Genomic DNA, 23,727 nt, shown 5'->3' on the forward strand with positions numbered 1-23,727 from the left:
CTTAGTAGAACTTGAGTGGAAAAAAGAAGCAACTTACGAGTGCTACAAGGGGAAAGCTATATAAGCAAAAGAAAAGCTCGACAAGAAACTGAAGGACAAAGGCATCAAGGAAGGATATCTTGTGCTAAGGTATGCCAATCGACTTGATAATCATTTTGATGCCAAATTTGAAACTAGATGGCAAGGGCCATACATAGTCAAGAAGGCTTTCAATTCAAGTTACTATCGACTTATAGGCTTGAATGGTAAAGAGCACTCCAGGAAGGTAAACGGGTATCTCCTAAAGTCCTATTTGAGTCACCTTCTACCAAAGGATTTATTGAAGAACTGTCAAAGAGCGACTATCTCATGTAAGTTTTGTTGCATGAAGCATGAGTGTGACAAGAAGCCACACAATGAAAATCCTGTCAAGGGACCAGATATCATAGAGGACTGAGAAGCACTCTTTTTGGAAAAGATGCTTTATGATGGTACATGAATATACCATCATCCTGGGGGAGGGCTACTGATAGCCATTTTTTGGCTCTTGTAATTGCCATAGTGAGCTACCTCACCCTATCAAAATCACTCAAAAATTATGGTTATCCTAACCCTTTCATTGTACATAGGCGTGTGTGACTTAGGAAAATTTTCCCAAATCTCCTTAACACCCTCATCTAGCTAGTAATTTGGGCTAGTTGAGCAAAAAAGAATAGAATCCAAAGTATATTATGGCCCTTTTGTATATGAATATTTCATTGAATATAGCACCTAAATATAAGAATTTTGTATTATAGTTATTTTGATATTTATTTAAATATTTCTACCTAAGTGTGTGTTTTTTACCTAAGTATGCTATGTACATTTACTCACCATTACCATAATATTTCTTACCTATGTATTCTATTAAAAATCATTTCACGCAAGATTCTCTTATTTTTTGCATGAATCCACTCCAAAAAGAACCTCAAAAAAATATCTTTCACCATCAGTCATTGCCTTTCACTAAATTCCTATTTCCTACAGGTATTCTTTCTTACCTCTTGTAAATAAATATACATCAATAAAAAACAAATGAGGGCCCTCCTCATTTGATTTCCTATATTTTCATATATTTATTTTTTATATATTTAGCTCACACTATTCTAGATTCCATTGTTTATATACACTAGCCTGTTTTTTCATCATATCCATATATTATATTTATACATAATCCACAACCATGCATATTTTCAAACCCCTAAGAATTAATTAGGTCATGCTCTAATGCAATGAGGGGCTCACATTTGGGATCTTATGAAAATTCAACAAGAAGGGGGCCACTGAAGACGTTTTTTGTGAAGAAAATTAAGTTTTTTGGTAGGATTTTTTATATCCATCTCCACTCGGAATTTGACGTGGTGATTAGAAGAAAAAATGTGGACCAAGAGCTAAATAATCATCTCAAAAAGTATGATAATTTTTGGAGCTACCACTAGTGAGATAGGATTTTTTGAATGGACCCCAGTCTGCCCTGTTTTCTCACAAGTAAGTCTTCTCTCACCTCCTTTCCTACTTCCACACACACACATACAATCATTCCTCTCAATCCCTCACTAAAAGTTGCAACTTTCATGGCTTCTTTCATCTTCCTCACCATTCCCATCTCTCCCTTACTCCATAGCTCAAAATTATCATCTCTACACACATATAGCTCAATTTCTCTCTCTAGAATCAAACTCATATTACCATAACCTCTTCATCCTTTCACAAAAGGAGAAAAAATTAGCAAATAAACAAGCTCAAGCTATACAAAAGGAGGAGCTTGATCATGGAAAATTTAACTTTTCCATGGTCAGAAGAACTACACTGAGAGATCTCTACAACCGCTCATTCGTTGGAGGAGATAGGTGAAAAATTCTCTTTCCATCTTGTGGTTTCTACTTTCACCTTATCTACCATCAATAATGCTCTTTTTTGAGCCCACATGCATGACTCAAGCAAACAAAGAAGGCCTGCAATGTTTTGATATTTAGAAAACATCATAATCCTGATTTGTTAGCTTGTAAATTAGGATTTCCAATAATCTTAATGAGAGGTATTCAACCTATAAATAGGCCCCTATCCTTCTTGTAAATAACCTCCAATATCTCACATAGCACCCCAACACTTTATGCGTGAGGAGAGACTTAGGCGTAGCAACCACTTTGTGATCTTCACTTTTGGTGTGAGAGAAGCTTTCAAGCTACACATTGCAAGTGAGAGAGCGTGAGTTAAAAATCTCAAAACTACTATTTTATATGTTCCTCCATCGTCAATAAGTTGAGGTTTGGCGCATCAAAACCGTGATTCGACGTTCAAATCTTCGTCCTTCCACTTGTGCAAAACGATTTGGTGAATTCAAGATGACTTGTGTATTTTGAGTTTCTATCATTTGATCTTGTTTGAGAAAGTGTCTTATTCATTGCCAATTTTGTGTCCATTGTAAGAGGGTATTGTGGTGAGAGGTCTCCCACACCCAAAGACAATGTTTGAGTGTTGAAAATGTTTAGCATTCACTAAGCATTGAGTTAGCTTTGTACAAGCTCTATGATAGCATCCTAATGAACCGTCTCCATTTGCAAGCCACCAACAAGGTATTACGCAAGTTTCATTCCTCTCTCTCTTCCCTTTGCTCTTGTTAACCCTCATAGCTCACGGACACCATATCGCCTACGGAGGACGTTGTATTATTTACTTGGTAGAGTCAGGTACCGGGCTTGTCGGTCCAATAGGAAAAGGGTAAGAGTGATCACCGATGAGAGGCGCACTCTAACTGGAACACTCAAGGGATTAGTTGGCTAAGCATGGGCACCCAAGTGTGAATGGGGTGAACTCATATAAAAATCAACTAAACCTAAAATTCACTCATTCTCTCATTTGTGCAATTGAAGGGTGCTCTTGCTCCATCTCCATCTTCTTCTTCTTCATCTCCTTGTGTGTGTGTATATACGTGAGAGAGAGAGAGAGAGAGAGAGAGAGAGAGAGAGAGAGAGAGAGAGAGAGAGAGTGCGATCGAGCATTGCGGTGGCAGGACGATGGTGAGGCGGTTGAGCGCGGCGTAGCGGTGTCTCCCTCTTCTTCGCGGCGAGGAATCCTCCACGAAGCAAGCGTAGAGCGGTGAGTGACACACCATCGCCATCTTTGAGCTAACTAGTTTAGGCTTGTTGTGTGCTTGGAGCCATCTGTGGCTCACACACGGTGTATCGGCAAGTTCCTTGCATTGACGCGTGCGACATACGCGCACATTTTTGGCGCCGCTGCCGGGGAATGCCATACACTAAGCTTGAATGGTACTCTGTGCTTCGTTCGTGGTGCAATTTCAATTGTAGGAAGGGTAGGGAAGGAGTGTGTGTGTGTGTTGAGAAGAAGGATTTGGTGTTGTACTGTGTATTTTTTTGTTAATGGAGTTTTCAAAGGTACTGTGTTTATTCTCTGTCTATTAAGGTTGTTAGTTTTCTTTGTTAATGGAGTTTTCAAGGGTACTGTGTTTATTCTCTGTGTACTAAGGTTGTTAGTCTTTTGTGTACAGTAAGTAGGAAGTAGATCTGTGAGAGTTAATAAAGTGTGTTAGTGTGTAACAGTAGGTGTATTAGTTAGAAGTAGGTAGATAGAGTGTGTGTGCTCTCATGCAGGCCGCGGCGACCTTATCCTTTATTAAATTTTTTTAAAAAAATTTAAAAAATTAAAATTTAAAAATAAAATAAAATTTAAAGGTAGGACCGGGATCGGGAATATCTCCTAGACCCAAGCCCAAGCTCACGCTCAGGCCTAGGCCTTAGTCGCCTTTTAAAATTACGAATTTTAGTTTCACACGTAGCTAAAAATCGATTTTCTGAGGACCAACGGAACTTCAGATGCTCAAAAATTGTGTTGTAAAGTACACGGCGACCCTCTAAGTGATACGCTCATTTCGAGCTATCACACACTTTAATAATAAAAAATCAAACATTTAAAACGTAAAAAACACGAGTGAAAACGGACGCTTAAAAAAGGTAAGCGGTTAACCTTCGAGGTTATTCGCCGACGCTTGTAGGGTGCCAAAGGCACATGAATCTGCGCTCTGGTCGTGTGCTAGACACGGAGCAACTAGAGAGAACTTCGACTTACGCGAGTTCTCAATATCCACCTACTTTAGGTTTCCAGCCCTCGGCGGGACCAAAGGTAGTACAAACCAAGACCCAAACATAGCGGCTAGTGACTCTTCCTCTGACTACGACATCATGGAGGGTTTCCCAATGCCTAATCCCGATAGCTCAAGCCAAGACATGCATGCCATGGGCCCACGGTCCGGGCCGAGTGTGCTTAGCTGCTTGAAGGAAACCTTTAGTAGAGCCACTCGCTCCAAACATGGAGCTAATGATGTAAATGAGGGGGATGGGGAAGTAAATTCTGCATTCGTGACAAACGTAGATCCTATACAGTTAGAGAATGTGCACGTGAATAATTCATTCACTGCATCTCCTGAATATTCAGAGTTATTTCCCTCCGAGGTCATATTACCCGATGGTAGAAGCCTTGCCGAAGTGCAAGAGGTTGAGCGATATATCCTTGCAGCAAGGGAAAAGGAACTCGAGAGCTTACGTAAGGCGGAGCAATGAAGAGAGTTAAAAGTGAAAGACCCTATGTCAATATCCTTGCTAAGAGAGCAATCGAGTGCTCCTGACTTAGCAACCGCCGCTAAGGGCCAATCCCTAGAAAGCAACATTGCATCTAGCTCAAGGGACACCCCTAGCACCTCAATCCTAGATGGAGTGTTCTTAAATGAGAACTAGGAGTACGAACTACAAATGGAAACTCTGACCGACCTATACACAGGTCACACCTATCACGTGGGTTGGTTAGATGTCCTACAATCCACAATGGGTGCTACTAGTGTGGAGGATCAACAACAAAGAGTTTGTGAGGTCATCCATAGGGTCATTGAGTTAGAGAGACAGAACAAGGGGATCAACATGCCTTAAACGGGTCTCATGAGATTCTTAGATACAGGAAAGGATAAACAACCGACCTTATCGCAAATGGAGACTCCCTTGGTAAGTCCGATGGATCCTCCATATGTTGTTTCGCCAAGGGTCTCAGTGCAATCTGAGCCCACAAGTGATAGATTTACCTTTCCAAGTCTAGCTCATCTTTCCCTTGATGACACCACGGCTACCATGCCTACCCCAATGATGGGCATCCCAAGAAACATGCCATGGGCCGCATTTGTTAGTAAGTCACCGATACATGGTAGCTCAATGCCTGCAACAGTACCTACAAGTGTGTACCAATCGTATACACCCATGGGTCCTCGTACTCATGTAGTCTCTACTCCTCCCATTGTTTCAACAACCTATGCTCCACAACCACAATATCCAAGTTCCTATTTCCATGGGACTATACCGCTAGCATTAGCATGTCACATCCAACATCTGCTATGCCTAGGGCCACACATATGAACTTTGGGCCACCACATGGCACAACATCATACCCAACATGGAACCCAAGGGCTTCCTATGCGCCAAGCCCGATGCAAATACCTACTCCACATGTAGTCTGTGGAGCACCTCCACCCACGGTGCCTGCTCACTTAGGTGACTTGGCAACATTTGCTCAAGCTATCGGTCGATCTATTGCTGAGAATATGCGTAACGCGCCTGATAGAGAGCCTAGAAGTAAGGCAGTACAAATAGCCAAGCTCACACAAAAATTTAATGGAGAGGGGGATGTGAGAAAGCATATCAAAGTGTTTGAACAACTATGCAATTCTCTAGGAGAACACAATGACCTACATAAGAGCAATGCTTTAAGCCTAGCCTTAAGTGGAAAGGCTGAGGATTGGTATAGAACCCTAAGGGTGGAAGAAAAAACGATTTACCCTACTCTTAGGAGACTGTTCTTAAAAGAATACATACGAGAGGAAGTACTTTGGGGTGTAGCCTCTCATCTCCAGAAAGCCCAACAAGAGGAAGGAGAGTCGGTGAGAGACTTTATAAGTCGCTTGAAGCATTTGAATTCTCGTTGTAATCCAAATGAACGCTTCAACAATAACCAATTGCTCGATAGATTCATTCGGGGATTACGACATGAGGATATCTACAATGGCCTAGTCATTAGAGGTATCACCACTTGGGAAGCAGTCACCACCAATGCGATCCAATTGGAGGATAATTTAATAATTCAAGGAGAAAGAGTGTCTATTGAGCCTAAATCTATTAGCTCCCAAGCATCAGGGCATCATCCAATGACCCTAAAGCCTATTGCTAAGGAGCCAAAGATATTTGAGATGACGTTAACAGATCTCACCAAGGCTATTCAAGAGATTCCTAGAGACAATTGTGCTCCTTAAAACAATCATATGAATCCAAGAAGGGAGCAACAATGGTGCTCAGTATGCTATGGACCGCATAGTACCAGTGAATGCCCTGCTTTTAGAGTAAAATTCAATGGGAATTGCAATGCATGTGGAAGGTATGGTCATCAAGCTAAGGATTGCATAGTATTTAAGCGCACGATGGCCAATAGACCAACCTTAGCATGGACAGAAACACCTCGAGTGCCTGCATTGATGACGGCCCCACCTCTTGAACAAACAGCACAACACATGGTCCGTAGGTCCCAAAATGTTGTTCAAACAACACCTTTACCACCTCCAGTGCTAGGACCGCAACCACCACATCCGCGAATCACTTCTGTGAATCAAGTGGGTTGTGAGTCATCTATTGCTTGTTTGGAAGGGTGTGAGGAAGATATAGATCCTAATATTGCATATAGGATGGATGTGCTTGAAGAAAGTCCACAATACTACATGGAGGACCACAAGACTGCTGGGGAAGATTCTCCTTATATGGATGTACTACCTGGGATGACTGAGTCGGACAATGTGAATTGGGTCCACCTAGTAGCAACCATAGACACTTGGGAAATAGGGGGACAACCTGGGTAACACCTGAGAGGGATGAAATGCCACCACTCGTACCCTTAAATATGCTAGAAGCAATGCATGTAGCTTTTGACAAGACTCATCCTAATATAACGAAGAAAACATACAAGTGGGTCCCTAAAGCTTCTTTAGCGACCATAGCTAGTGAGAAAAAACAAAAGCCTTGTAAGAAACGTCCCACTCGCTCGAAGAAATGCAAGGAAACGTGGCATTGGATTCCTAAACGACTATTGGAAGCCCAAGGCTACTATCAAGGAAATGATCAAATCTGGGTGCCAAGATGTAGATTGTGTTCTTACCTATCACCTGACCCATGTGAACTCAATCCCGTAGCTTCAAAACAAATCGACAATCGCGGAAAGAAAAAAAATCATTGAATGCTACACACCCGCTCCAGAGCTAGTTTGGGTACCGAAGAAAGAACGATTTGTTCCACCTAGCTCAGGAAGGGGGGAGTCCCATGAAGCTTCTAGCTCCTCATGTAATGCATCCATAGAGGTAAAAGCTTCTCCACATCCTCAACCTACAATAGTGAACCTCCATAAAGCTAGAAAGGAATCCACACTTACCAGTGTTCAAGAATCACCTGATGAACCACTTCAAATCCGATCCTGGGAGAGTACCTTACCACCCTTGCAACTTGATGAGGCACCTAAAGTAAGAGAAAACTACTGGAAAAATCCTCACCTATTACCGACTGGAACAATTGGTTTCAAAGGGTGACGAGTACATTTCAATCGGTATGATCTACCCAAGGAAGGGGGGAGTGTTCTGACAGTCATCATTCACTCACTCCCCTCTCAACCCTCCTCCCTGACCTCTCAATCTCCCAATCTTAGTATATAAATCCTTATACTCACATAAAGTAAAAATAAAGAGTAAGAGCAATTAGCAAACGAGTATGCACAATAAAAGTCAAAACATTGACCAGGCCTACACATTCACATTCGGTACACTGAAACAGATACCTATGTCATTAAACACCTTTGATCCTCATCACTCGAGTGATCGAGGTTAGGTAGAATTAGTACGATAGGAGTGTTTCTGTTTTAGAGTTGAGTGATTAGCAAAGTTCCTTTTTCCCACTGATGTGCCTCCTAGAGGTATTCTTTGTGTTGCCTAGTGTGTACAGGAGCGTGTTGCTGTTGTTAGGATTTGGACCTTCATGGAATCTTTCTCTCATCCACTTTTCAAATCAAGCGCGACCATCAACACAAACAGGTGTTTCTTGTCCATTAGCATTACCCCTTATCTTTTTTGCATCTATGATTGTCTGCTTTGATTGTGATTGGTAGCATAATATTTAGTGCCTTTGTTTAGCACCAAACATTAAATTCAATGTAATTTTTTGTCATAATCACTTGTCTAGGCTTAAAAATCAAGCAGTCCAACTAAGCTAGTTTGACCAAGCTAGGCGTTAGAGATCTTCTCTTAATACCATGGGGAATGCCTTCCTAATTATCAATGGTTACTTAGGTTCTTAATCCGATTAGGCTGCATTGTGTGAAATGTACTAGGGCTTTCCAGCGGGCTTAGTCCCTATTGACCTTTAGCTTAAGTATTATAAAGGGAGCTTACTAGTGTGATGAGCTTGGGGAGGTGTAACAGTGTTATATGACCCCCCAAAGTTACAAAATTAAAATGCTGAAAACGAACAAAATAAAAAATAAAAAAATCAAAGTGCCACAATGTAAAATCTTAAGTTGAAAGACAAATCTCAGCTTGATGTGGTACTTCACTCACATGTATTGCCTATGGTACTAGAGCCCTAGAGGTTCCCAGTGTGGGCGCTTTTCCTTGAAACGAAAAAAAACCAAGGCATACAAAATAAGCACACACATCAAAATTGAATCAATGTGAAAAGACTTTGGGGGGTCAAAGAAAAGGTAATCAGTTAGGCGATGATTCCATTTAGAAATTTCTTTTATCATATCTTAACTACAAGGTCTTCTAGGTATAGCCTCTAATTAGCCCTCGAACATGCAATACTTGGCTCTCACGATTAAAGAACTTAATTGACCAGAGAAAATTAAGAAGCTTACCCATGGTATTCATAGTCGATCTTTAGTGCCTTTCGACCGTTAAATTAGCGACCCTAGACTTGTTTAATTTTTTACCTTCACAACTGTTTATGCGTTTGATTATATTTCAATTTAATGTTTATTACTGACAAAAGGTTTAAAATTTTGTTACCAATCAAATTGTCTGCCTACAACTGCATATGCTTTTTCATTGCTTATGAGAATGCAATTACTGTGCCAATGTTGTTTAATTTTACAGTGACTAAAGAAGGCTGAGGACATTCATCTCAAATGCTCTTCCACCTCGACAAACGAGCTTCAACTCAATAGATTCCGAGGACGGAATCTACATCAAGAAGGGGGCCATGTTAACCCTCACGGCTCACGGACGCCATATCACCTAGGAAGGACGTTGTATTATTTACTTGGTAGAGTCAGGTACCAGGCTTGTCGGTCCAATAGGAAAAGGGTAAGAGTGATCGCCGATGAGAGGCGCACTCTAACTGGAACATTCAACGGATTAGTTGGCTAAGCATGGGCGCCCAAGTGTGAATGGGGTGAGCTCATATAAAAATCAACTAAACCTAAAATTCACTCATTCTCTCATTTGTGCAATTGAAGAGTGATCTTGCTCCATCTCCATCTTCTTCTTCTTCATCTCCTTGTGTGTGTGTGTGTATGCGTGAGAGAGAGAGAGTGCGATCGAGCATTGCGGCGGCACGATGGCAGCGAGGCGGTTGAGCGCGGCGTAGTGGTGTCTCCCTCTTCTTCGCGACGAGTAATCCTCCACGAAGCAAGCGTAGAGCGGTGAGTGACACACTATCGCCATCTTTGAGCTTACTAGTTTAGGCTTGTTGTGTGCTTGGAGCCATTTGTGGCTTGCACACGGTGTATCGGCAAGTTCCTTGCATTGACATGTGTGACATACGCGCACAGCTCTAGCTCGCTCTGCTCCATTTGGTGTGTCTTGGTGTGAGATTGATTGTGTGTGTTTTGTGGCTCATCTTCTTGGTTGTGACAAAATATCTCTTGCGTCCTAGTTCGCATACCATAACTAGGTGTTGCCCTTTCACTTGTTTGGTTGTGGGTTTGTTTTTGTTGTCTCTTGCTTGTGGTTTCCCTAGACGCAATTGAGTAGCACTGCAGCCTTGATGGGTGTTTAGAGGTCGTCTCTCTTGTTGCCCACCCCGGACTACCTCATTACATGCTCTTAGCTTCATGTAAATGTCTTTGTTCCGTGTTTGAGTGTGTATGTGTGACACATCGAGTGGTTTTAGCTTGAGGTTTCTCTGTGTATTAATCTCAACTTTCAAAGATAATTAGAGGTTTAAACTTGTTTCTAAGCTTGGACAGAGGAAACTAGGACTTGAGAGGATCCATAGGACCCCTCATTCATCACTTTTGGTGTAGATGGACAATGACGACGATCATGGTTGCTCATCCTAGCAAAATTTTCAGAATTGACTTTTGGTCACATTTTTGGGTTCCCCTTGGTCTTATTAGCTAGGATATCAAGTTTCATCAAGTTGGGAGTTTGTTTGAGTCCTCTATGGCCTTTAGGAGCCTTGGTTATCTCGCACTCGATTTCTGGCTATTTGCAAGATTTACCTTGTAGTGTGATAACATTCTCCTCAGTGCATTGCTGCTTAGGGCATTGCATTTGATGTTTCCATGCAGTAGTCAGGTCAGCTGCATCCTCAAATTGACATATTATGTTGGTTTGAGTTCTCACTACGCTACATCGTCCGATTGCGGCAATCTGCCAACATTGGCATCGTTGCCGGGGACGTAGGACTTACACTAGCAGAGGAGGTCACAATGAGGTTTTCCCATCTTTCATGTGTTACATTTTGAGTTTTTTGTCCATACTTTACTTTAGACAAGAGGCGGGGAGGCTTACTATTTTCTCTTCAGTTTGTCTAGAAGCTTGGATTCTTCTCAGACTTTCCATTTAGGTTAGACGACCTTGGTTGATGGTAATGGTGCTTGGCATCAAGTCCATGCTTGAGTTGTTGTGGTTTAGCATATCTAGGTTAGATTTGGTGATTAGGGAGTGAGCGGTAGTAGATTAGACCACCGCCCACCTTTGTCATCTATTTCTTGAGTTTTCTTTCAATTTTAGTGTAGATTCTGTCTTTGATTTTTGTAGGAGTAGCGAATAGTTTAAGATATGGTTTTGGTGTTGTCGCATGCATAAAAGATTGCATTTGAGTGCTTGATTTGACTGCTGCTTTGCTTTAGGTTTTTCAAATTTAGAGTTGACCTAGAGCATAAATGGATGTGTGAGTGAGCATTTGAGGTGTTTAAATTGCAAATTCTTACTCATACACTTGTGCTAGCACTAGATAGGTTGACATGTACTAATTTGATTGTCAAATATTGACCATATTGCTATGTATTGAATTTAAGGTAAAAAATAGCCAAGAACACAGGTTTGTGCTTTATCAAGTGAATCAGAGCTGGGAAATTGGGAATTCTTGGTTGCAAACTTGCACAAGACCATTGTTTGTGTTGTCAAATGACTTGAAAATTATAGGTTACGTATGTGTGTGCGTCTTTGACTAGGTATGGTAGAGAAAAAATTATCATATCTTGTAGGAAAACCATCATTTGGAGGTGCACATAGGCCCAAAAGAACCTACAAGTGAGAGGTGCACATAGGCCCAAAAGAACCTACAGGTGAGAGGGAGCTCCAAATTTAATGAGCATAGGCTCATGAGGGTGCCTTGACCTTTGGCTACTCATTTCGTATCATCCAATCCCAAAGGGGATGCTCAAAACTTTGCAAATCTGAAATTGATACACCTAGCGCTTGAGGGAGTAAAACCCTAATTTGAGGGGAAAAATTATGTCCAAAATGTGTCCATAGGCTCATTGGAGCCACCAAACCATAGAGCATAGGGAGGCACTCTCAAAACTCTTAAGAGCCACATTGGCAGTGACCATGGGCTTTTCCATGAGGACATATTCTGGAAACTGACAGCAACATGGGGTATTAGACAACCTAGACAGCCTTTTGAGATGCCCCACAAGCCATTTGAACTCCCAATATCCCTAAATATGAAGATTTTTCCAAGTGGGCTGCCAAGGGAGATTGGGACTATTTTGGAAGGGCTAACCTTGCCCAAACTTCTTGAGCATAGGCCCAAGGGGCTGTACAAACCATAGGGCACAAGTGGGTCGCTTTGAAATCTCAAAAGCACCAAGGTGGCAATGATCACAATCACTGCCACTAGGCTCTATTTTAGAAAATAGGATAGCCCTAGGAGCATCCAACCCTAGGATACTCCTTGGACCCACCCATATTCAATTTGAGTACCTAATTTTCCCTAGGTCTTAGAATTTCCAAGTGGGGTGCCACTTGAGATTGGGGTTGTTCTAGCAAAGAAAAACCTACTCAAATTCATTAGGTCTAGGCTGGAAAGAGTTCACAGCCTACCAACAACCCAAGGGCACCAACCACAGTTTAATTGAAGTGACCAATTTGATTGATTTGAATTGAGCAGCTACCAAGCTACAAAAGCAAACACCCTTTGAAGCCTGAAACCAAACTCAAAATTGAGCTTGCATAAGATTCAATCAAACACCCTAATAAAGGGGAATGGAAGGCTTTCAAAACACCAAAAAAATACTAGCCTAGAGTCTGAAACAATCAAAAGGACAAAACAAGGGCTGAAAAGTGTCAAAACACTTCGTACAAGTGACACCAATTGTGGTTGTTACCACCTGACCCCTTTTGAGAATCAGAAACTTCCAGAGTCTAGAGAACATCCTCAATGTGTAAAAACCTTGACTAGGTCAAACAAACACCTAAATCACAGCTAAATATTCTTTGAACAATTTGAAACTACCTAGCCATAGTTGATATGAAAGTCACAGTGTGACTGACCAGTGATACCTCTTTTGATAAAGAATCCTATCAAATGGAAAGCCAATAGCTATGGGAATCATGGCTTTACAACTATGCAATAACAAACCAAGCGGATAATATGGGTGGATATATGGCCATGTCAAGGCCACATAGACCACCACAATATGCATCGCAACACTTCTGGGAAGGAAATAGAGCTCAAATGACCATCCGTCCAGGATTTGAAATGTTACAAGCAGAGTGGAGGCAAGAAAACAAAAATCCGCAACAATGAGGTTACAAAGTCAAAGACAACATAGGGGAAACTCCAACTATGATCAGAGACCAAGAAATAGAGATGGATTGTATGAACAAACGATTAGATTGGTAGATCATCATAGGATCAAGTCATCTTGAATCCGGAAATGGGTAAACACTTCAGAGATAAAGATCCGAGGGATCACATAGTGTCTTTTCAAGAGTGATCAAAGCAAAGGAAGTTTTGAATTTTCCAACACAGTTTGCAGGATTTGAATTGACTCTAGAAGATGGTGCGGCTACATGGTTTGACTCAGTGGAAAGATGGGATTTTGAGACTCTAAACGAATTGTTTGAAGAATTCATCAAAGAATTCTCGCAGAAAGCCATAGCTCACAATACAATCTCGCAAATTCAGAGAATCAAACAGAAAGAGGGTGAATCATTACGCAAAGTGACATCATGGCTCAAGAGATATGCCAAGTTCTTTCCGAGAGAAAAACAACTTACACAAGAACGATTGACGTTGATCTTTATCTAGGGTATGAGACATGTAGATCTTTAGAAGGATTTGCATATGATAAGGAGCCTGGCGCTAAACAAATTGATCATAGAATCTCTTTATCTGGTGGATAACTATGAGGTATATAAAGAAAAGGATTGTAACAGTCTCAAGAGGACCACACATCCTCTCAACACAACGATTCATAGATGACTGAGTCCATTGGAAAGCCAGTGGTACCTATCAATCAGGAAAAGTTTATCAACGACATAGTCAAGAGGTTAACTCCTCTTGTAGAGTCTAATTTGGGGGAGCCCAAGTGGTGCAAAATTGAAAGAAAATGGACAAACCATACGATGGAAGAGTGCTAGTATAGCAAGGAATGAGCTCGGGGGCGGTATGTACAACCTGTTCCAATAGCACCTGCTCCACCTAGATACACTACAAGGAATGCGCTAGGTTCAGTAGGAGTTTCAAGGCCACAATGTGTCTTAGGACAAAAACCTCTACTGCCAGGTGCTAGAATGCCTGTAGACATGAGATACACACCAATGATGGAAGAATCTAATAAACAATCGCTAGTACTAGCTACAATGTATTATAACAACCAAAGCAAGTACTACCCTTTAGAGCAATAGCAGAGGAGAGAAACACATGGAGTAGTGAGGCTGGTACAACCTCCACCTCCTACTTTTTGACCTAAAGAACGAAGGTGTGAGATGGACAAAAGGACATTGTGGTTCAAGGGCATGGTGATGCATCATGGCCATACCCGACTGTGCGCTCCTTGCCGCACTGTCGAAGCAAGGGACTTCCCAATACACCGTGTGCGAGCCACAGACGGCTCCAAGCACACAACAAGCCTAAACTAGCAAGCTCAAGAAAACAAAGGGTGTGTCACTCACCGCTCTACGCTCGCCTTTGTGGTGGATTCCTCGCCGCGATGAAGAAGAAGCTGCAGTCGTGCCGCGCTCAACCGCTTCGCCGCCGTCGTGCCTTCGTAATGCTCGATCACACACACACTCTCCCTCTCTCTCTCTCTCACACACACACACACACACAAGGAGGTGAAGAAGAAGAAGATGGAGATGGAGCAAGAGCACTCTTCAATTGCACAAATGAGAGAATGAGTAAAAATTAGGTTTAGTTGGCTTTTATAGGAGCTCACCCCATTCACACTTGGGCGCCCATGCTTAACCAACTAATCCCTTGAATGTCCAAGTTAAAGTGCGCCTCTCATCGACGATCACTCTACCTTTCCCTATTGGACCGACAAGCCCGGTACCTGACTCTACCAAATACATAATATGCGTCCATCGTAGGTGATGGGGTGTCCGTGTGCCGTGAGGGTTAACATGCCCCCCTTCCTGATGTAGATTCCGTCCTCGGAAGCTATTGAGTTGAAGCTGGGTCGTCGAGGTGGAAGAGAATTTGAGATGAATGTCCTTAGCCTTCTTCAGTCACTGCAAAATCAAACAACATTGGCACAGTAATTGCATTCTCTTAAAAAGCATATGCAGTTTTAGGTAGACACATTGATTGGTCAAAGAATTTCAAACAATTTGGTAGCAATGAACATTAAATTGCAATGTAATCAAATGCATAAACAGATGTAAAGGCAAAAAATTAAACAAGTCTGGGGTCGCTAATTTGACGGTCGAAAAGCACTAGAGATCGAATATTAATACCATGGGTAAGCTTCTTAATTTTCTGTGGTCAATTAAGTTGTTTAATCGCGAGAGCCAAGTATTGATGTTCGAGGGCTGACTAGAGGCTATATCTAGAAAACCTTGTAGTTAAGCTACCATAAAAGGAATTTCTCATGAAATCATCGCCTGACTGATTACTTTTTCTTTGACCCCCCAAGGTCTTTTCACATTGATTCAATTTTGATGCGTGTGCTTATTTTGTATGCCTTGGGTTTTTTGCTTCTCAAGGAAAAGCGCCCACACTGGGAACCTCTAGGGCTCTAGTACCATAGGCAATACATGTGAGTGAAGTACCCAATCAAGCTGAGATTTCTCTTCCAGCTTAAAATTTTACATTGTGGCACTTTGATTTTTTGCTTGTTCATTTTCAGCATTTAAATTTTGTAACTTTGGGGGGTCATATAACACTGTTACCCTCCCCAGGCTCATCACATTAGTAAACTCCCTTTATAATACTTAAGCTAAAGGTCAATAGGTTTAAGCCCACTAGAAAGCCCTAGTACATTTCATACAATGCTGCCTAAATCGGATTAAGAACCTAAGTAACCATTGTTTATTAGGAAGGCATTCCCCATGGTATTAAGAGAAGATTTCGAATACCTAGCTTGGTCAAACTAGCTTAGTCGGACTGCTTGATTTTTAAACCTAGACAAGTGATTATGACAAAACATTACATTGAATTAAATGTTTGATACTAAGCCAATGCGCTGAATATTATGCTACCAATCACAATCAAAGTAGACAAACATGGATGCAAAAAAGATAAGGGCAATGCTAATGGATAAGAAACACCTGTTTGTGTTGATGGTCGCGCTTGATTTGAAGTGTGAACAAGAGAAAGGTTCCATGAAGGTCCAAATCCTATCAATAGCAACACGCTCCTGTACACACTAGGAAACAAAAGGAATACCTCCAGGAGGCACATCAGTGGGAAAAATTAAAACTCCTAAAAAACAAACTCAAAACACAATCTAGACCCCTAACCTACCTATCTGTCACCCCTTTTAGAATCAAGGAAAGAGGATATTATATAAACCGGGTGGCCACCCTAAGGCTAGGCCTCTATCCTCATCATCTAGATAAATAAAATCGTTGTCCGTGAGGCCATAGTCTTCCTCGGTCTCTATTAGTTCCTCTTCATCATCCTCTTGTGCAAGCATGCTAATCAAGAACCTCGTGATGCGTGGATACTCATCTTGTGCAAAAGAATAAGCATGTGCCATTGGAGACACATTCGCTACTGGGTAGGGATCACTAGTTAGCCATAGACGTATCAGCCATTCTAACTCCTCAAAATTTCTCTCACATGCAAGGCTCTCTATCAAATCCCATTCGCAAGAAAGTATAGGGTAGCATACGTAGAACACTTGTTGAAAAGACAAGGGGTACCTTTCATCAAAAATAGAAGTGCATGCCTCTGGTGAAGTAGCCATTTCTGACAAGACAGATAGATTTGGTTAGGCCTTTAAAACATAAGAGTTGTTTTTGTGTGTTGCTTGACTTGACACGGTGAATTTAGACTTATATGTAAGATCTGATAGGGTGCTCTCTCATTGCTAGGCGCTCTTGCTCTTTACTATTTTTGTTTTTTTGCGAGTATAAGGCTATATATATACATTCCCTAAGATCGGAGATTGAGAGGTCAGGGAAAAAGGTTGAGAGGGAAACAAATGAATGATGACTGTCAGCAAACACTCCCCCCTTCCTTGGGTAGATCATACCGTTTGAAATGAGCTTGTCACCCTTTGAAACCAATTGTTCCAGTTGGTAATAGGTGAGGATTTTTGCCAGTAGTTTTCTATTACCCTAGGTGCCTCGTCAAGCTGCAAGGGTTGTAAGGTACTCTCCCAGGATCGAACTTGAAGTGGTTCATTAGGTGATTCTTGAACACTGGGAGGTGTGGATTCTTTTGTAGCTTCATTGAGGTCCACTACTATAGATGGAGGCTGTGTAGAAGCTTTTACCTCTATGGATGTATTACATGATGAGCTAGAATCTTCATGGGACTCCCCCCTTCCTGAGCTAGGTGGAACAAATCGTTCTTTCTTTGGTACCCAAACTAGCTCGGGAGCAGGTGTGTAGCATTCTGTGATTTTTTTCTTTCCACGATCATTGATTCGTTTTGGAGCTACGGGATTGGGCTCACTTGGGTCAGGTGATAGGTAAGAGCACAATCTACGTTTTGGCACCCAGATTTGATCATTTCCTTGATAGTAGCCTTGGGCTTCCAATAGTCGCTTAGGGATCCATCGCAACATTTTCTTACTTTTCTTGGAGCGAGTGGTACGTTTCTTACAAGGCTTCTGTTTTTTAGCACTAGCTATGGTCACTAAAGAAGCTTTAGGGACCCACTTGTATGTTTTCTTCGTTACATTAGGATGAGTCTTGTCGGAAGCGACATGCATTGCTTGTAGCATATTTAAGGGTATAGGCATTTCATCCCCCTCAGGTGTTACCCAGGTCGTCCCCCTATTTCCCCAAGTGTCTATGGTTGATGCTAGGTGGACCCAATCCACATTGTCTGATTCCGTCATACCCGGTAACACATCCATGTAAGGAGAATCTTGGCCAATGTCTGTATCCTTCTTACAAGTGTAACAATATTGTAGTGGGGCCGAGTGAACTGTGGTGTCAGAGCGATGATCAATAATGGTTTTACTCCCTAAGGGGTGTACCTTACCAGTCACCAAATCCACTCTAAGGACAGAGTCTTGGAATTGCAAATAGACATGATTTTTAGACCAATCGCGAACCATTTGTGCTTCCCTCATGAATGGTCGTCCTAAAATCATTTCATATGACATAAGGTGTTTAGAGAAATCCATTACAATGAACGTATGTCGTACCTTGTGTCCTAGAACTTTGATCTTAAGATCCTTGAGCATCCCCATAGGTTTGGCTATGGTACCATTTGCCATCTTTACCACAATGTTAGTAACACTGAGGCGGGGTTTTCCCATGGATTCCCAACAATCTTTTGTAACGATGCTAACTCCCGCACCACCATCAAGAATTCCCTTTATAGTTAATCCCTTGGTAGTGATGGGTAGGGTCGCATTAGACTCGTCGCCTTCAAAATAGCGGCCTAATTTGTTAATGGGTACCTCGATCACAGACTCGTGTCCATCTAAGTCAAGTGATTGCACATGATTTTCCTCATCAATCATAATCGAGTCAGGCCTATTTGGTTGCGCAAACTGCGGTAATCCCGTTTGTAGCTCTCCGTTAAGGAATGCTCGAAGTGCAAGGAATAACTCAGGATCTCCATACAGCTTTGCTATGATCGTGGTTCGGACCTCAGAAGACATGAAGTCCACTAGTTTGGCAACATTCATTGGCGTTTTGCAGGGTGTAGGTCCTTCACTAGGAACTGGTGAGGATGGAATCTCATATTCCTCAATGGGATCAGGTATTCCTTCGTTAAACATCCTTTCCAACAAGAAGGGTGTATGCTCACTTTCTGATGTCCCGTCCTCACTCCCTTCTTGGATGATACTAGATATGGCTAACGGTCTATGGTTCATGTGGGGTGGATGAACTTGCGTGGGAAACACTGTGTCATGAATTTTGACCTGCATGGGTTCTGGTTCTAGTTTCCTTTGAGTCTCCTCCACTAAACCTCTTAGATGTTTCACCTGCTTAATCTCGTCTACAGGGTTTGGGTACGTCCCAATCTTCTTTTTACGATTCTTCCCTTTTTGCCCCTGCGGTTTATCTTGGGGGTCTTGGATTGGATTTGGAAACACTTGTGGTGTTTTCAGAGGCTCTTTATGGTTTTCTCTTATTCGGTTTTCATTTGGTTCCATGTTACGGTTTTCTTTGTCGGTCTTTCCCTTTGTGGTATTGGTTCTAGTCTCCATTGTCTCGACTGAATCTGAATCATCCTCGAGGTCATTCATATACACGGGGTCATCTCCTGTTCCTATGTTTGTTTTGGAACTTGGCTTTGAAGTTTCCATATTCTGCGACTTCTTCCTTCGTGTCTTCTTTTTCTTTGCTTGGATAACTGACGCGGTATCTCTCTCTTCGAGGATATGTCCTGGCCCTTGAAGCATGGACCGTGTAATCGCATAAGCAGGTGCGACGGGTGGTATTGGCGATGTCACACTAGCAATTTCGACCAAATTCAGGGGTGTGATTTTAGGCGCATTTGGGTTATAGGGGCATTGGGCAATCAAGTGATCTATGCCACAACGATTACATGTGAGTATTGGCATTGCAGACGTGCTCCCTTGATTCACTTGCATCTGTGCAGCATTCTTTTGCAACCTAATAGGGCACTCCGCTACTCGATGTGGTCCACCACACTCGTAGCATTGAAGAGGTGGCCTCCTAGCCTGGGTGTTGATATTTTGACCTCTGGATGCGAGAGCAGCAGCTTGATAAACCGGCTTGACTTGTCCCCAACAATCTTCCATGTAGTATATAGGACACTCTTCCAATGTATCAAGTCCGTAGGCAATACTAGTGTCTATTTCCTCCTCACAGCCATCTGCATAAGCATTTGATGGCTCGCAACCCACTTGGTTCATAGGGGCGACTCTTGGATGCGGGGGCTGCGGTCCTAGCACAGGAGGTGGTAACGGCGTAGCTTGTACAACATTTTGAGGTCTAGGGACCATGTGTTGCGGTAGTTGCTCAACAGGTGGAGTAGGCATCAATACAGGAGCTCGAGGCGCATCCGTCCAGGCTACAGGTGGTCTATTTGCCATCATACGTTTGATCATTAAACAATCCTTAGCTTGGTGACCATACCTACCACATGCGTTGCAAGTTCCATTAAATTTTACTCTAAACGTAGGGCACTCACTAGTGCTATGTGGACCTAAGCAAATGGAACACCATTGTTGCTCCCTTCTTGGATACATGTGACTATTTTGAGGGGGTCGATTATCCTTAAGAGACTCTTGGATTGCCTTGGTGAGGTCTGTCAAGAATGTCTCAAATACCTTTGGCTCATTGGCAATGGGCTTTGCAGTCATGGGTTCATATTCAATGGCTTGTGAGCTAGTGGATCTCGTGTCAGTAGACACCCTCATGCCTGCTATCATCAAGTTGTCCTCTAATTGGATTGCATTGGCAGTGACATCTTCCCACATTGTGATACCTCTAATCACTAGTCCATTATAGATTCCTTCATTCCTCAACCCTCGAATGAATCGATCAAGCAGTTGGTTATTGTTGAAGCGCTCATTTACAGGGCAACGAGAGTTTAAGTGCTTTAGACGACTAATGAAGTCCCTTACTGACTCTCCTTCCTTACGTTCGGCCTTCTGTAGCTGAGATGCTACACCCCAAAGCACACCTTCTCGTATGTACTCCTTTAGAAACAACCTTCGAAGGGTAGGGTAGATTGTTTTCTCGTCCACCCTTAGGGTTCTATACCAATCTCCAGCCTTCCCACTTAATGTCAAGCTTAAGGCATTGCACTTATGTAGTTCGTTGCGTTCCCCTAAGGAATCACATACTTGTTCAAACACTTCAATGTGTTTTCTAGCATCTTCGTCCCCATTGAATTTTTGCGTGAGTTTGGCAATTTGTACTGCCTTACTTCTAGGCTCTCTATCAGATGCATGACGCATATTTTCCGCGATAGATCGACCTATGGTTTGAGCAAACGCTGCCAAGTCACCTATGTGAGGAGGCAGGGCCGGTGGAGGTACTCTTGGAATCATATGTGGGAGAGGAACGGGTACCGGTCTTGGCATATGTGTGGATGATGCAGGATATGGAACATAACCGGGCATAGGTCCACTCGGATAAGAGCTAGGGAGCGGCACTCGAGGAGCATAAGCAAGTGGTACAATTGGAGGTGTGGGGGCCATGTGTGCATAAGGGGCTAGAGGCACATACGGTCGAGGCCCCATATTAGGTACTACGACACTAGGTAGTGGCACTGCGCTAACCGTAGATGTCATCGGTACATTCTCTGTCAGGCTTATCCCTGGAGTGAGCACTGTGTTTTCCTTAATAGAGGGTTGAGCCAAGTTAGGGAAGCTAAAGTTTTCGCTCGGAGGCTCAGATTGCATAGAGACCCCAGGTGAAATGACGTAAGATGGGTCCATGGGACTCATTAGAGGAGTCTCCATTTGTGATAGAGTAGACTGTTGAGCCTTGCTCGTATCCAGAAATCTCATGGGGCCAGTTGAGAGTATATTTACCCCTCGGTTTTGCCTTTCTGATTGAATAATGCCATGGATAACATTACAGATCATTTTCTGTTGATCTTCGATGCTCGTGGCACTAGAGGTGGATTGTACAATCTCTATCCATCCTACATGGTAGGCGTGGCCAGAGTGTAGATCCGTCAACACCTCAGTGTGGAGGTCGTATGTCCAATGATCATTAATGAACAATCCTTCTAGAGTCGACGTGTTAACGGTTTCTTGTGAGGTAGAAGCAATGTTGCTCCCCGTGGTTTTACTTGCCACCAACGGTACTCTAAAGGGAACTTCTGAAGGAGGCAGCTCAACAGGGCCTTCTTGGTAAGAAGTTGGTAGGATATCCACATGGACACTCTTTGGGGGTGTGGGGTCCACGTGCGATGTGAAAGGAGATTCCACTTCCCCACCCCCTTCGCGTGCTTCATCTGCATCAGGTTCCGAGCGAGTAGCTCTACCTAATGTTTCCATGAAACGGCTAAACATACTAGTACTAGGCTGTGGAGCTTCGGGAGGTGCATGGCCTTCTCTCTCAGTGTTTTGGTTAGGGTATGCTTCCATGATTTCTGAGTCGGAGGAGGAATCACTAGCGGCTATTTTAGGGTCTTGGGTGGTGCTACCTTGTGTCCCCGCTGAGGGTCTAGAGCTTATCGTGGATGGGTAATGGGTGTCCGTATGAACAGAGGCACCCTCAATATGCTCGTGTTCTAGCACCCGCCCAGAGCGTAAGTGCATGTGCTTTTGATATCCTAAGGTGTCAAAAAGCTGCTCTAGGAGGCCTTGTGACTAGTTTTTAGCGTGTTTTTTGTTTGTTTTTTTGCTAGATTTTTTAGAGCGTGTCGTGGAATGGGCCGTGTGATAGCTCGAAACGAGCGTATCGGTCAGAGGGTCGTGCCGTGCTTTACAGCCCTCCGTTTGGTCACTCTATGCTCTCGGAATCCCTAAAACTGTCAATTTCCAGTAGGGAACTAGGCCCAAACTAGAAAGTCTAAGGGTGCAAGTGGGAAGAGAAAGGAGGAGAGTGGAGGACTTGTCCCACATGCTCTCATTCTCTCTTGAGGGAGTAGGGTATATATATAAGAGTGAGTCTAGTATATATCAGAGGACTGAGGACTGAGGCCTGGGCCTGGGCTTGGGCTTGGGCTTGTGCTTGGGCTTGGGAAAATGATCCCGATCCCGAACTATCTTTTATACAAACCAACCCGTCCGTTTTAAGAGTCACGTTTTTTATTTTCGAAAAATTTCGCCGCCCGCTCACTCGCGTTTTTTTATTTCTTTTTTTTTTATTTTTTTATTTTTGTGAGAAAAAATAAAAAACGCAGAAAGTGCAGAAATTGCAGGAAAAAACGCAGAAATTGCAGAAAACGCAGAAATTGCAGAAAATTAAAAAAACGCAGAAATGCAGAAAATTGCAGAAATTGAAAACGCCGAACTTGAAAATGCAGAAAGTGCGGAAATTGAAAAACGCAGACAATAGCAGAAATTGAAACTTGACAGCAATTGCAGAAAACGCAAAAAACAGAAATCTCCACACACTCCTTCCCTGCCTTTCCTATGATAGAAATTGCACCACAAGGAAGCGTAAAGTGCTAACCGAGCTTAGTGTAGGGCATATCCCCGGCAGCGGCGCCAAAAATGTGCGCTCCTTGCCGCACTGTCGAAGCAAGGGACTTGCCAATACACCGTGTGCGAGCCACAGACGGCTCCAAGCACACAACAAGCCTAAACTAGCAAGCTCAAGAAAACAAAGGGTGTGTCACTCACCGCTCTACGCTCGCCTTCGTGGTGGATTCCTCGCCGCGATGAAGAAGAAGCTGCAGTCGTGCCGCGCTCAACCGCTTCGCCGCCGTCGTGCCTTCGTAATGCTCGATCGCACACACACTCTCCCTCTCTCTCTCTCTCTCTCACACACACACACACAAGGAGGTGAAGAAGAAGAAGATGGAGATGAAGCAAGAGCACTCTTCAATTGCACAAATGAGAGAATGAGTAAAAATTAGGTTTAGTTGGCTTTTATAGGAGCTCACCCCATTCACACTTGGGCGCCCATGCTTAACCAACTAATCCCTTGAATGTCCAAGTTAAAGTGCGCCTCTCATCGACGATCACTCTACCTTTCCCTATTGGACCGACAAGCCCGGTACCTGACTCTACCAAATACATAATACGCGTCCATCGTAGGTGATGGGGTGTCCGTGTGCCGTGAGGGTTAACACCGACATTGCGTAGGCTTATAAGTTCCATTGCACATTATATGGTGTTTGTATAATATTATTTAATTGGGCGTATTATACAACACCCCAT

This window comes from Adiantum capillus-veneris, chromosome 19 (assembly GCF_014529385.1).
Source record: "Adiantum capillus-veneris isolate H3 chromosome 19, ASM1452938v2, whole genome shotgun sequence".
Classification (NCBI taxonomy): Eukaryota; Viridiplantae; Streptophyta; class Polypodiopsida; order Polypodiales; family Pteridaceae; genus Adiantum; species Adiantum capillus-veneris.